The 15,289-nt window shown below is 35.6% G+C and overlaps 1 protein-coding gene and 1 long non-coding RNA gene across 5 annotated transcripts in view; one reads left to right on the top strand and one right to left on the bottom strand.

Moving 5' to 3' along the window:
- MIB1 (MIB E3 ubiquitin protein ligase 1) overlaps positions 1–15,289 on the bottom strand; it is a 74,814-nt gene that overhangs the window by 24,129 nt on the left and 35,396 nt on the right. The window lies entirely within an intron of this gene.
- LOC134137352 (uncharacterized) lies at positions 6,132–15,075 on the top strand. 2 transcript variants are annotated; one of them, XR_009957671.1, is made up of 4 exons: positions 6,132–6,560; positions 6,672–6,874; positions 8,180–8,425; positions 14,707–15,075. It is a non-coding gene; the product is annotated as an uncharacterized LOC134137352 (long non-coding RNA). The 2 variants fall into 2 exon arrangements; XR_009957672.1 differs by having other exon boundaries at positions 6,133–6,560; positions 6,687–6,874.

Here is a 15,289-nt window from a genome sequence, read left to right as displayed (position 1 = left end):
TTTTCTTGGCAGGACTAAGTTTCTCACTTCCTCCCTGTCCAAATCAGCACAGTTACTGTTTGCAATGCAGCAAAGTAAGACAACAACACTTAACAGATTGTACTTTTTTCACTGTGAACCATTACTCAGCTCCTATTCATGACGCCTTCTGTAACTCTGTTCTCTGCTGGGGGAAATGAAGATGAGAATATTAGAAAAATTACAACATTAATTCTTCGAGAGATTCATTTATGCAACTGGAGTTTCCAAAATTAAGAATGATATAATTTAGCAAAACAGAGATCACCAAAGCTTTTTGAAATCCAGCAAAGCAAAGGAGTATTACTAGCTGAGTTTGTCATTTGTTTTGTAAAAAAGTGCTGTATTTTCAAACCTAGGCTACAAATATCTGTCTCTAGCTAGTAACTTCAGCACTGTTTCTAGCCGTAATACGGCCAGAGACGGAGCAAAGTCTGGGGCTGTGCAATTTGAATCGTATCTAGACTACATCACCACCACTATCAGCTCTTTAGAAATCTGAACTGATAGAGCGCGCGCACCAGCAGCACACCACACTGGAAGCAAAACAAACGGGTCCTGTACTTTCTATACTAACTTCCCACAGAGTATCAAGTCACATTAAGTTCTTCATCTTCACCCACCAGGCTTAGTGCTTCAAAAAATCATCTAAAGCTTTAGTACCTCAACTGTGGTTCAACATCTCAGTTGCAACATAAGTTTCTCCTTCAGGAATAAAGTCCTTTTTTCTTCCCAGGAAAATGATTTACCAGAGGACAATAAGATTATAGAACTCTCCCCCCCAAATTAAAGATCATCAAAAACACTGCATGTTAGATATGCACCATCTAATCTATGTACATGCTGCTCCTTGTTCAAAGCTGTAAAACACTACACAGTATACATCTTTCCTTTTTGAAGGGAAAAGATACAAGAGAATACAGTCTATGAGAGCTGTCAGTCATGCTGATAAAAGTTCCCTTAATTACTGAAGAGCCTGAAGTTCCCTACTCATATCCGTACTCAATGAAGTTTTATGTGAACTCAGCTCATTCATATAAATTAGTCTCACAGATGGTGTAACTTAAAAAAAAAAAAAACAGAATTATTTTTCATTAACCTCCTAGAGTCTTTGAAGCATGCTTACATGAAGAGATACTTTTTTTTTTTTTTTTTTTTAATCAAGTTCAAAAATTACTGGGGGAGAGAAAAAAAATGTTACAGATTACAGATTAACTTGAAAAGATGTACCAAGGAGAGAATATACTTTAGAAACATTACTGTTGCCATTTTATGAACACATCTGATCTACCTAAGAACTTCATCTTTTATTCGCTTATGAGAACATTCACTCATCCTAACATTCCAAAAAGCAGTAGCCTCACCAACTCCTCTTTCAAGCTTTTTCTTGTTTGGTTTGCAGTCAAACATCTGTAGAATTTTCATCTGAAGTTCAACCAAGCTAAGCTCGGTCGAACTAAGAGCTAAGCTAAGACCGTATCTTACTTTTATGCCTGGAATATTTTGAATGCTTCTAAAATGCACATTAATTGGCCCTATTGAAAAGTGTAGCATCTGATTCCTACCTAAAATAAAAGTAGTATCTGACCCCTCCTAAATAAAGTTTTTTTTTTTTTTTTTTTTTTTTTTATCTTACTTTTCATAGTGACGCTTAAAAGGACAGTAATAACTTCACAGTTCCTGTTAAGGTAAGAAACCACATCTCTCTCTCTTTCAGGCAGCACTAAATTACTGGACAACAGGATGGAAGGGGGATTATAGGACATGACACCTTAAAATTATACAAAGTTTTAATATGGTACAAATTAAAAATTCTTCTATGATGGTCAGTGGCTGCATCCTCCTTACCCTTAGCTGAAAGACAGTTTCTCTCAAGGCAAAAGATCCTGTTCCTTCACATTGAAGATTTTCCTTCTACTGCTATTCTATTTTGCAGAATTTTCAACAACTGCTGCGAAGTCTCACAATTTAGCTAAGTGGCTAGCATTCAGAACAGTATTCCCTGGAACAGGCAGGCATTATACCAGAAACTCAAGTCTTATTAGTGAATCCATGTTACATAGCAATTACACAGTAACTCTTGGATCACAATATACTCAAATACTTAAAGTATTAATAAAAAAAAACAAACAAACAAAAAAAAAAAACAAGTTATACTACTCCATTTTCAGGAATGCAGCACTTATGGTCATGAAAACTTTCTTTCATTTTGTGTATGTTTAAACAGAACACAGACTACTCTCATCACAATTATATTAAAAAGATTAAGAAATTAGCAAGTCTAATAAGAACCATGAACATGAAACCAGCTGAAAAAAACTTCCTAAATTGCTGTCATGGTCTTTAGTGTGTTCAGATGGTACAGATTACACAGCTAATCTAGTATCTTCAAAGATGATTAATAAAATGCTTAAAATGCTTATTAAAACACTGAATTTTGTCATCCCTATGCTGTTTACATTTAAGAATTATTGTTACAGCATTAAAAAACTTTGTAGTCTATAACATAAGCTTTGGCATTTATTCTGAAATACTTACAGATTAGCATCAAGCTGATAAAAATATCACCCAACTTAAAAAAAGGCTTAAAATCTTTATGTTCTCTATTCTACAACTTTCTAGATGGGATAACAGAAGAAAAACTTCAGTGACTATTTCAGAAAAAAAAGTCTGTCCTTAAAGCTTTGAAGGGGAGGAGGAAACTAGTTATCTTTCATAGAAGCTAAACACCTCAGTGATAAAGAGAAAGCAGATGCATGTATAGGGAGCAGAGGTCAAAGTATTTGTTATTTTCTCAGGCCCAGCTATTGTGGATACAGTGTCTTTTAAAACCCATCGTAACTCATGTTTTCTCTGAAGGGATCATATTCTGGTCTGGACACTCTCCGAGTAAAATATTAATCCAGACTTTTATAGTTACAAGTGATTTTCATTGCATCACATTTAATTTGAGATGTAGAAGAATGACAGTGAATTGCAAAAGCTGATACTGATACTTTAAATTGGCCATGCTATACAAGTGATTTTTCTTTTTTTAAATTCATATTTTTAGTCTGAAACCATGACTTTGCATATACATGACAAGTTTAAGTCACCAATACCAGAGTGTGCATTAAACAGCATGAATTTCGTATTTGCAGTATAAAATGCATCATGTCCCTGAACAATATATTAACTCTTTTGCAAGCAGTTGTTTTAACACCAGTTACCAACATGAGAAAAAATGTGTTACGACTAACAATTTTAGAATACGGTATATTATACATTATTGATCTACGCGTAAAATCTGTTTTCTCATGCAGTACTTTATTTAAAGAATTCTTACCGATGCTTATTAGTAGTACCTAAGAGCGCTGTATACAATAAGGCATTTATTTCAAATATCATCAAGGTAATCTGCAATGGCCTAGTTGTACAGAAAGATTCCAGATTTCACATTAAATACTACTATTGTTTAAAATAACAACATATAGAAAAAAAGAGAAGATTTTCTGCTACCAATTACAAGATGACTATAGCATGACTTAAATGAGGAAGGGCTTTTTTTCCTCCCATAAAGAACAGATGTTTAGATATTAAAAAAAAAAAAAAAAAAAAAAAAAAGAAAAGAGGAAAACCAATTTCACCACCACCTTAACCTTACTTCACTAAACTGCTGCTGAAAGACATGGAGACACGGTCCCACTTTTCCCTATGTTTCCAAATCCTGCATTGTGTTGGCTCTGTCAGGCATGTGACTGTCTAGTGAGTCAAACAACCTGCCAAACTTTTCATTTTGGCAGGTTCATTTCCAGACAGATCAATGAGATAATCCAATTTACTCTGTATTTCCCTGTTCACTAGAAGTGATTGAGATCTTCTTCACTCCCCTGTCACTCTCCTCCCTTAATTTAGCTTTATTCATGGTTTCATAATATATTTTACAGCAACCCACCCCATACCTTCCTCTTAGCTCAAGCCCACCTCTGCACAACTGAACCTTTTCAAGTGTTTCAAGATATACTAGGAATCAGATTAAGGAACTGATCAGATTTAGAAACACAACTTCATTCGAAAGCTTTCTTTCAAATGGGCTGTGTAATATGACATGCAGTTGTTTGACTACCAACTTTACTCCCAAGATTTTTTAAAAGGCTGAAAAATAGCCTCTTCTTAATGGATTTACTTCTCACGTTGAATAGTACTCTGATCCTGTCCACTGTGTAGCCGAAGAATACTTGTACCAACATAGTGCAAGAAGTGACACAGGAGCAGGACACTACTATTTTTAGCAATGATATTACTCAAAGTGCACGGTAAGTCAAAACTTCAGGCCAGATCAGTTCCCTGATCTGGTTCACGACACACTTGCTGCACAGCACAGTGGTTGCGCTGGAAGAACTAAGCAGCAAACGTCCCAAAGGGGCAAGCAACAAAGAATACCGAGCTACCTTAGACTGGTATGACTGAGTACTCTGCATCATGAAAGCAGCGTTTCATATTTCATATCTCATTGATTGCTCAGCGCAAGTTTTAGGAAGCAGACTGTTCCATTCTTTTTATTTCTAAGTATTTTCAAATACCTCCGGGTATTTGAAAAATTGTTTGCAGTATACATGATAGAAGCTGCTAAAGGAACAATGAGGTAAACAAATATACCTACAATTCACAAGAATATATTCTACATAGCTTAGAAATAATATCAAAATTTTGTTTTCACTGTATGATTGCGCAATTGAAGAATGGGAAACAAAATAAAGCAACTTTTCACCAGAAAATTAAGCTGCAGCAGAAGTTATAGAATAAGCAGCTACAGACCAGAGGATAAAGTCAACCCCAAAAGAGAAGGAAGCAAGAAAAGAATGAACGTAAGATACTGGGCTCCTCAGAACTTTGCATTCACCCTCTCTACCTTGCAGTACTGAACTTTACTATAACTATTAATTATACCATAATACTTGGAGATGAGATGACATTTTCATTTTATAAATCCATTTAATTTTAGATGAAGAAACTTTTCAGTATTTTCCTCATTGCTCCTGAGCAAAACACACAAAGATTTTTCTCTAGAAATGTACAACAGTTTTGAAATATTCAAGTTCATGACCTTCTGCTGTATTTAAGTTGCTGAATTTCAGTTACTTTATGTTCTTCTTAGAAAAACATTGCATATGCTCCCTATGAACATTAAAAGCTTCCTTTTTTCTTATGTTGAATGTGTAACTATTGGCCTTATTATAGGTCAATTTTGCACACAGGAAAATCAGATTAACAGACTGAGTTAACAGCTGGAGAGTTTTTTCTTTTCTCCTATACATTTCAGTTTCTTCCAGAACAGTAGCAACCAACTTAAATTTGCATTTATTTTTTCAAAAGTGATTTTATAGCTAAGCATACAAAACAAAATACTATGGAATTTTATTAATTTACTGATTAAAGCAAAAAAATACCCATTTTAAAAATAATTTCTAACCTGATTTGAATGTGGAAATGTGGGGGAACAAACTGGCAGAAACTTTTTTTTTTAATGAAATAACATTTTCAGCCTCGAACTTAAAAGTAGCCGTACAACAAGGCCACCTAGGCCTCAGACTAAAAAGCCTGTTATTATTCACAGCGTTTTTCACTGAGCAAGAAACCAGGTTACACAATCTGTTCTGGCAGTGAAGGGTATTTATCATTCCCTATCTGCCTGAAGTCCTTGTCTCGCTGCTAAGCAGGGCTTTTTTCTTTTCATCTCCCCTCACCTCCTCTCCCCCTGTCCCCGTCCCCCCTCCAAGCTCCACAGCATTTCTAAGTATAGTGACAACCTCATCAGCCTTCACTAGTAGCAGCGCACGCTCAGTGAAAAGCTGGGAAATATAAGTGGAAACATGAGAGACCGCTTTATTTGGCAGTGCTAAAAAAATATCAGGACAAATGGCTAAAGCGCGCTGGAACTGCAGGACGAGCAATCAATCGGCAGAGCGCGGGATGGAGGCTCCCTCTGCCTCCCATCGACATTCGACAGCTGAGAGACTATTTTTTGCAATGGTTGACTAAATATGGTCAGGGAAGAGAGAGGCACAAGAGAGCCTGTTTGCCTGGGAGTGCATGTTTCAAATGCTTAGCTGCCTATAAAGCCGTAACAGTTTTGCTCGTGCCCTCTGAGTGGGAAATACGGTTGGTCTCTTCCATAGTGTGCGTGCGGGAAGCCCTGACCTCGCTAACAGACTTGACCTCTGAAGATGGAAAGTAGCTTCACCACAGACCTGCCTACAGTTAAGCCTGGAAACACAACCTCAAGCAAGAAAAGATGCAGTGCAATATCTAAGGAACTAGAAGAAACCAATATTTGCCAGGGGAGGGGGGAGACGATTGCTTTTTTTTTTTTTTTTTTTTTTTTCCTTTCTTTCTTTTTTTCGGAAGTGACTCCAACTTTTGGGGGCTTGATCTTGGGGTCTTTTTGCTTCGTTCTTTTTTTGCCTGTGATTGTTTTCCTCTGGCAGTGGGCTAACTTCACCTGCCCTTGGCTTCCTAGCATCTTTCCTTGGACTCTTAATGCTCAGTCCAGCAGACATAAGGTATAATTTCTATACAACATCATCCATATTTTAGCATTCCAAGAAAGGCAGCCGGTGCCAATGAGGCAGCGGTCTTTGTGCTTTTTCTTCCCCCCCCCCCCCCCCTTGAAGTTTTATCTATTTAAGGTGGTGAGGTACTGTAATGCACCGACATTCCCCCCCGCCCCGGCCCGTGCCTCCCCCTCCCCTGTAACGAAGAGCTGATTCAGCGAGTAGAGTGAAAGCGCACTCAGGATGAGATGGCTGCTGCTGATGTGTCTCTAGGTCATTACCTCTCTTCCAACTGCAAATGCTGCATGGTACTAAGCTTACAGGTAATAGAACGCCAGGAGACCTGCGTTATTCTGCACGTTTAAAGGATGCCTATGACTTTCTGCATGTGTAGCTTATTTACTAGAATGTTTTTTTTTCTTTTTCCTTTTTTTTGGTTGTTATATTAATCCCTCTACTCTGGGAACAGCTTAATTTTGACTGTGTTGAAGTATCAAGCATTTGTAGTGTAAAGAGCAGGTTGAAAGAAAGCAACATTAGTCCAAATTTCATAGCAAAAAACCCAACTTGTTTGACAGGCAGATTTTTTTTTGGGGGGGGGGGAGGGAGGAGGAAGATAAACTCAAATATTGCAATGCCATTAACTGCTTGGTGAACAGTCACTGTTTATTTCAGTGAAATATATTCTTACCTTCCCATGCAAACCACAATTAGAAGAAAAATCAAAAAAAATCAAAAAATAAATAAAAAACTAGCAAACAGTATGGCAGTGCAATGCTGAGTTCTAAAACAGGTCTAAGGAAAATTATCAAGGTTCTTTACTTCAGATGTACATGGAAACAACCTAGTTAAAAACCTAGAATGAGTATGCTGTAATTCTAATGCTGCATTGCTGTTTCTCCTTGTAGCACTGTGCTAGCTCCTGCTACACTCTGATTTGCTCTCTATCAGCTGCACTAGATTTTTGTCACGGGCTGCAGAAATTCTTACTTCCTCCGCTCTCGTCCTTCCTTAGGACTATTACAATTACTAATTGTTAACCTTATTTAAAATTTGCCTTCCAATGCTATAAGGAAAAATTATACTCTTTAACCCAAATCAACTCCCAAAATACAAATTAAGCAACCATTAGCTACATATGACAGCCTTGTCAAAGTCGAAACCTTACTGCACACCAAAGGTTTAACTATCATTACAAACCAAAGCACAAAACAGAATATGAAAAAATAGAGTTAAATTTAATTTATTATGTTTTCATAAACCTTTCAAGTGTGGACAAGATTTTAACTGAAGCAGGTGAGTGCCAACTAAAAAAATGGAAAAAAAAAATCTATTTGTAGAAGATAGATACTAGCTTTCACATGTGACCTTCGGCCTAACAATCCAAATTCTGCCGCAACAGCTCGAGGTTGTTTTCTTAATTCAATGTCATCATGTTTTCTATAAGCAGGATCACCAGTGTGTACAATTTTTTTTTTTACTACTGTAAACTGCAGTAGAAATAGGTATACAGCTGCAAAAGAATTGACAGAATACTGTTTGAAATGCATAAAACAAGGTGGGATTGGGGAGGGTAGGAAAAGTAAGTTTATAACCACCATATTAGATGATTCTATACTTCCCTTTAGGATACTAGCTGCTAACTGTACACCAGCACGGAAATCTGCTAGAAGACCTCAAAGGAAACTGAAGTTCTCACAATGGAATACAACTACCAATTCCAGGAAAATGCTTTGCAAAGCTACTGGTGATTCAACTCTCCACTCAAAATGGTCACTCAGACAGCAAGAGGCTACAAAAACCTGGACAAATACTTCTAACGTCCACGTCATCACAGAACAATGAACTTTAACTGGCTTTTATCTATTCTGCAGGTAAAAATGCACTGAAAGTTTTGTTGCAACACTAAGTTTATTTTCTACAGTCAATTAATCATAATACTATTCTTCCAAAGAAATGTCAGAATGAATTTTACTTAATGAAAGCAATGAAAAGAAGCAAAATAAATTCTGAGGTTCAGCTGACAGATAGTTGAGCAGCTTTATGTATACCTGCTCAGAGTACATACTTCTTTATGTACCCATATGAACATACAATGCTATGGAATGTAAAGAAGTATGTATTTTTGGCAGGCATGGAACGACCAGTAAGAGGAAACTAAACAGCTGTTGGAAGAAACAGGTTTCCCACTTGTTTGAATGACATTCATGTGACAAATCAGGGGGGTCAGCAGGTATTGCCAAACTAACACATATTTATTACTAACAAATCATGAAATATGAAATTCTATAAAAGTAGTTGGAAAAAGTTGTTTGTGTATTATAAATAGAACATTGGTTGTAAAAAAAAAAAATCAAAAAAGGCAGGAAATGAACAGTTATTAAACACACTAAGATCACTGCATAGCTGCAAAATATATTATCAGTACCTCTTACTTACTGGAGCCTAAACAAATCTTAAAAGCCTGCTTCACTAAAAACAAACTGTTACTTTATTTGTCACAGTAAGTTCTGCATACTTAAAATGGTAGTTATAAAATTTAAATCTACCGTAGATGTAGGTATCACATCTACATCTTTAGCCTTCAAGTAACTACTAAGACATGAGTAGAAACAGCTAAGAAATTAAGTCTTTGATTTGGAGAAGAAAGGATAAACAGAATAATTGAGCATACCATCTGCAATTTCATATATTAAACTTAAGTTAGAACTTTCTCCTGATCACTTATTATGCTCAGTGAGCTCTTCAATACAAACTGCAGAATCAGGTTTATGCACAGAAAGTGACAATACAGAGATTTCTAGGCCACAGTTGCTAGTCAGCATCAGCGGAATAAAGTTACTGACAAATTCCTAAATGAAAACAAGTGACAAATACTACTTAGAAAGTAACTTATCTTAAATTCTGTTTTCAAATAAACTGAATTTAACTCCCAATTTAAGAAAACTGGCCAGGCAAATGTGACTATACAACATCCAGAAAATTTAAAAAAATTACACAAGAAATAACAGAGAGAACAAACCCTATGACAGTTTCAAATTCTAAAAGCAATATTAATTAATATATACCAGCACATTCAGTTCCTGCTCAATATCAAATTCAAGACTGGGGAGGGGGGAGAGGAAAGTTCTCCTCGCCTCATCAATACGAGCCGTTCATATTCATGACAGCAGCCTTCTAAAAGCAGTTATTACATATATGTTCATGATAAATGGACACATTTGGGTCAGATTAAAGATTTTAACTCCATCCATGTGCTTACTAAAATGTCTGGAGGGTGGGCGGGGGGGGAAGGCTATGTACTATTTTTAGATGGAGATTCTTATTTTAAACACCCACATAAATCTCAAACAGCTAATATTATAGAGTCAGTTTTTTTTATTACCTGAAACCACAGAATAACATATATATATAAAGGAACATTATATTGTTAGAACCATTTTCTTAGGCAAAAAGCTAGTATTTGACAGCTGTTTCTCTTATGAGCAGATATTTCGGCATGAAGACTATTGAGTCTTAACGTCTAAATTAAGAATTGGTTTATAGTGGGAAACGAATCAAACCATAGTAGCTCTAACTGTACGTATGCTACTGAACTTGGTCACGCTTATAGAAGTAATTTGGCATTACCAACATAGGTTTACCTGTTACCTACTTTACTAAAGAGTTCTTCTACACCAGCATTTGATTATTCCTCCAATATAAAACCAGACACACTTTTTAACAGCCTAAATGTATTTTGAAAGGTTTTTGGTAACAAGTCATCATCTTGTGTTCTTTGTCTTTTTTGTACAACATTGTAATGCTGCTGAGTGATACAAAAGTTAAAATTATATATTGACATTGCTTCCTGCTAGTTCACTTTAGCATATATCTAAGAATACATACTCAGTCACTCTAAAATGTCACATCCATCACTTAGATCAGCTGTTCAATTTTAACTGAGCACACGTTGAACTTTGGGCATCTGCTGACACAGTTGCAACTCAAACATTTCAGCTGTGTGACTGACAGGGATAACAGATGCTGACATTATCAAATGCTACACGGCTTTTTTTCCGTGGCCGTTTTTTGTCCCGATATGGCCAGTGCATGCAACTGTATTGCCATCCAAAAGCACACTTGAGCAGCTGTATCTGTAAAACAGTTCCTGTATAACTGGTAAAAATAGAAACTAATTTTATAGCCATCTTTAATGCTTAAGTCCCAGTGACACACCTGCTATGTTTCTATTAGGATACATGATGTTGGGAATATATTTACATAAATCTTCTCACCAGCATCAACACCACACAAACAGATGCAGACTATACTTGACACATTCATTACCAGTAAATGGCTTGAACAAGTGTTATCACCTCTTTCCCACTACACTCAAAGCTCAACAAACATTCATCTTGCAATAAAATATATATATAAAAAGGAAAAAGCCTATGAAAATATGATTATAAGCAAAGCAAATATATTAAGAAGCCTTAACTTAAAAGGAATCAGACACAATCCTCAAAAAAAAAAAAAGTATTTAACTTGCATTAACATTTTTATATATATCACCGAGGAAAAAAAGAAAAAAACTCCACCTCTTCCGCTATATTATATAATCATTCCTAAAAAGTTAATGCTAATCAGAGGTATAGTGAGGAAATTGAAATCACTTGACATTTATGTTTGTGCTAACTACAGCATTAAAGCAGCTGCAAAAGGTAAACTGCCAAAGAAAATGGGAGGCTGGAGGGGGAAAGGAGGCAGCAGGGAGAAGGGAACAAAACCTTTCTTTTCTGGTGAAGTTTAATATAAAGGAGTAAAGAAAATTTCAATTAGTAAAATTTGTAAGAATACAGTTTCTTGTCACTATTCTAGAACTTTTTTACTGCAGACAGAAAAAAGTTACAACTCTAACTTGGTTTGAGACTCACTCAAAGAGCCTCAAAGAAATGCTCCAGGAAAGAACAAACTGGAATACTGCACAAGCGCTTCTGGTATACAGCTTTCTATTCTGCCATCTCCAAATTAATTAAATAACTTAAACATGCACTGACTAGAAACAAAATGTGTAATTTGTAACAGAAGAAAATCACAGGTTCTCTGTAAATGGTTTGTAGACTGTAAAGAAACTTAATGTTTCGATGAATTATAATCTTCCTGCACTCCAATGCTTTGCTAAAGCTGGTAAAATGGAACCAAATCACCTCTTCAATGGATTTGGTCCCCTTCAACCAGCTGTAGCTATGCATTGATCACTACAAGACTGCTCATATTTTCAACTCTGTTAAGAGTGGTTATGCACTCCTCTTTGCAGTTGAGTTAAATTACTCTAGCCAGCTGAAGACAGAAGGCAACAAAAGGCACAGTAGGTTCTGTACTCCCAAATTTCAAGGTTGTACTTCTAAATAAACAGCTACTGGTGTTTAATATTCTGTCTTTATTCACTAAAAACTGATCTCAACATTTATGAGAAGATAGGCAGACATTCAAATAAACACATTTTCCAATGATTTATTGTCTCCTGTTCTTTTCCCTCAAGTCTGTTGCCTTTTATAACAGAAACACCAACGGACAAAAATAAAAAAAGACTTAAAATAAACATGAACAGTACTTGCAGTCTGTTTTCCCATTGGGCAGGTCTAATTTATGGGCACCTCTACTTTTTCTCCCTTTCCCTGTTTTATTTTTTAAAATATTGTACAAGGGAGGAAACTCCACAGGGTAGAAACTGTATTTGTTATCTATACGCTGTCTCTATTATTTACTACTTAAAGATAGTAAATTAGTCTGTAGATAGACTTACTGTCTAAGTATAGGTTTGCTCATAGAGATTATATTCCTTCCCCAATTCAGTTTGAACAGAAACAGTCTTTTAAGGCATTTTCTGAACATAATATTCTAATGAGTTTTAGGATCATGCTTTTTTGCACACAGCTTCAACTGAGCTTCATGTTATATTTACTGCCTGAAGTGCAAACATGTAGGCATTGGTCACTTTCACCGTTTTAGAAAATAATTTTACAACTCTTCTGTTATCTCACAACTTGTCTTTTTGAGGACTTCCATGACCACAAAAGTCCTGGTATTCTCATTAACATTAAGCACATTTGAGAAAGCCCACCTCTCCAAAAGATTGCTACAGATAAAAATTCCATTGCTGGCCAGTTCAAAACATCCATAAAATAACAGCAAAAACAGATCTACTAAATTACATGACAACCACAGAAAATTACAATTCCATTTGCTAGTTTATGAACACATATGAAATTTGCATCTTACCTCAGTATTTTCATTTTTTAATTTAAAGTCTAACAGAATGTATTACTCTGAAGAACTTGTAGTACAGATCTTGAAAGTAAAGTCAGCCCTAAAAGTAACATATATTTAAGATGCTAACTGCAGTATGAATAAAGTTCTGTTCACAAGATACAACACAAATCTAAAGCTAATTGTGGCAACAGGTAAAATACACCTACACTTCACAGCCATGCCTTTCGCTCAAAAATCTGAAGTCACAGGTACCTAAATAAATTAAACTTAACCAAAAGTTGGTAGTGTGGGAAATATATGACCAATCTGCACAATATCACCAAATTTTAAACTCTCTTCCATGTGAAGAAGTCTCATTAATGCAGAAGGGGCAAAGTTTGTCAGGCTTTGAGGTTCATACTATTTTGAAAACATGCAAATAAATGCACTTTTAAGTACATTTGACTGACTCAGGGAAAATCATTAACAAGAAACAATGCATTAAGCAAACTCGTAGCTTCCTCCCATTTCATTATAGATTTGTTTCTTTTTAGCTCTATGTCCTATGCACAAATTCAAGCCTACCTACAGCATAAACTGAGCAAGTTCCACTGTAGATTCAACACTATTCTACCAGCATAAAAATCAAGTTCTGTTTCTGTATCAGTTCAAAAGGTTTAAACAGAGGCAAGTTATTGAAAGGAGGGAATAGTACACTAATAAGATGTTCCCCAAAACACACTATACCTCTGCTTCTGGGAGACATTGCCAAATTATCATGGAAGATCAAATGCAAAGGAAAAAAGCTACTTAAAATAATTTGCTATCCTTCTTTTAATATTTACCTGTGATATCCAAGAGTTTAAAAGTTAGATTATATATATTTTAATCTGAAAAAAGAATAGTTAAGTGCTCTCTTCAGTACAACTTTTTTCTCCCCTTAGAGGGCTATCTTCCTACCGTTAGTAAAGGTCAGAACTCAGTAAAAAGCAGAGTTATCCCCTAAAAATAAAATCAGCTTTGAATACCCACTTGATATCAACTGTAAAAAATTATATAGAAATCTAGTTTATTCTATTGTGATATCGAAGCACTTAGCAAACACACTTATCTTATTGTCAGTAATTAAGAGGAGAAGTCCTTTTCTGGATGTGTACTTTATCAATTTTACTCATATATATAAAAGTAATATATATCTATATATTTATATTTTTATATATGATCTTGCAGTGGATTTAGTACAGTGTGTATCAGACACCACAGCTTGAAACCACAAAGAAACTTTAACTAATAAAAAGATAGTTGCTTAGGCAAGCTTTCCAGTTAATATATTATATCCTGCTTGTGACCCATACCAGTTATAAGCTAAAGTTTTCAGAGTTTTTAACAATTCTAGTATGTTAAATGCATGGAACAAAAGCTATTTAGTAGCAGATATTGTACTATAGTAGATGCAGAAAGACGAAGTGGCAAATATAAAAGCTTCCACTTAATTTGGAAACAGGCCAGTGGTAGAACAATAAAATCAACAGAACAATGAAATAACTGGCCACCAGTGGAAGTCTGAAATAAAGCAAAATATACCTTCCAGAGAGAACAAACAAAGTGCTCCAGCATGAGAGAAAGGGGGGGGGGGGAGGGAGGATGGGAAGGGAGGGGAGCCTTTTAAAGAACTTCTTGTTTTTATTTCTACTCATTTCTTCCTATGCTGATCTAACTCTATGTACAAATAAAACTATTTATCTTATGAAGAAGAAAAGATTCTCTCTTTTTACATGTTTTGTAAGTGGGTGGACATAGTTAGAGCCAAAAAAAAACAGGCATCTAGCAGACTTAGATGCTACTTAAAACTGATGAATGGGGGAACCTACAGTGTTCAAAACACTAATGCTGGGAATATTTTTTTTTATTATTTTTCCAGTGTAAACTTACGTAAAGGAGAGAGGATTCTGGGGAAAAAAACCTGTAGTATGCATCACATTCGATAGCTGACAACTGTCCAACTGACTCAGTTTGAACCACAGTTTAGATCCCTCCAAGAAAAAAGCCTGAAGTCCATAAGATCTTCACACACAAAAATCTTCAGCAACTCTTTGAAGAGGTTTTTCATGTACTTCCCCTGCATCTCATATTGATGTCATGGTAACATAGACTGTAACTATCGCAAGAGCTTAAGAAAAACAATGCACAAGAAAACCTAGCTAACTGGAGTCAGAAAATAGTGTTCCTGGGCTATTGTTGTTATGAGAATATGAAAGATTACAGATTAAATAAATAATTTATCAAGTCAGTCTTAAAGGAATGCCAAAGGATATTGTCCTCACTTACAGCTCTACTATGAATATTGTAGGAAATCAGACACATTCATAGTTCCTATTGTCACTTCCAGCCACTACTTTTACTATGTTGAAATGTAATTCCATTCAACACACATGAATACTTGTTTTTAACTGTCTTGGTAGTTAAGATACTAACTCAGATTTTGTTCTTATACATTAATATAT

Source organism: Rhea pennata, chromosome 2, assembly GCF_028389875.1.
Source record: "Rhea pennata isolate bPtePen1 chromosome 2, bPtePen1.pri, whole genome shotgun sequence".
NCBI lineage: Eukaryota > Metazoa > Chordata > Aves > Rheiformes > Rheidae > Rhea > Rhea pennata.
This window is presented reverse-complemented; position numbering and strand designations above follow the sequence as displayed.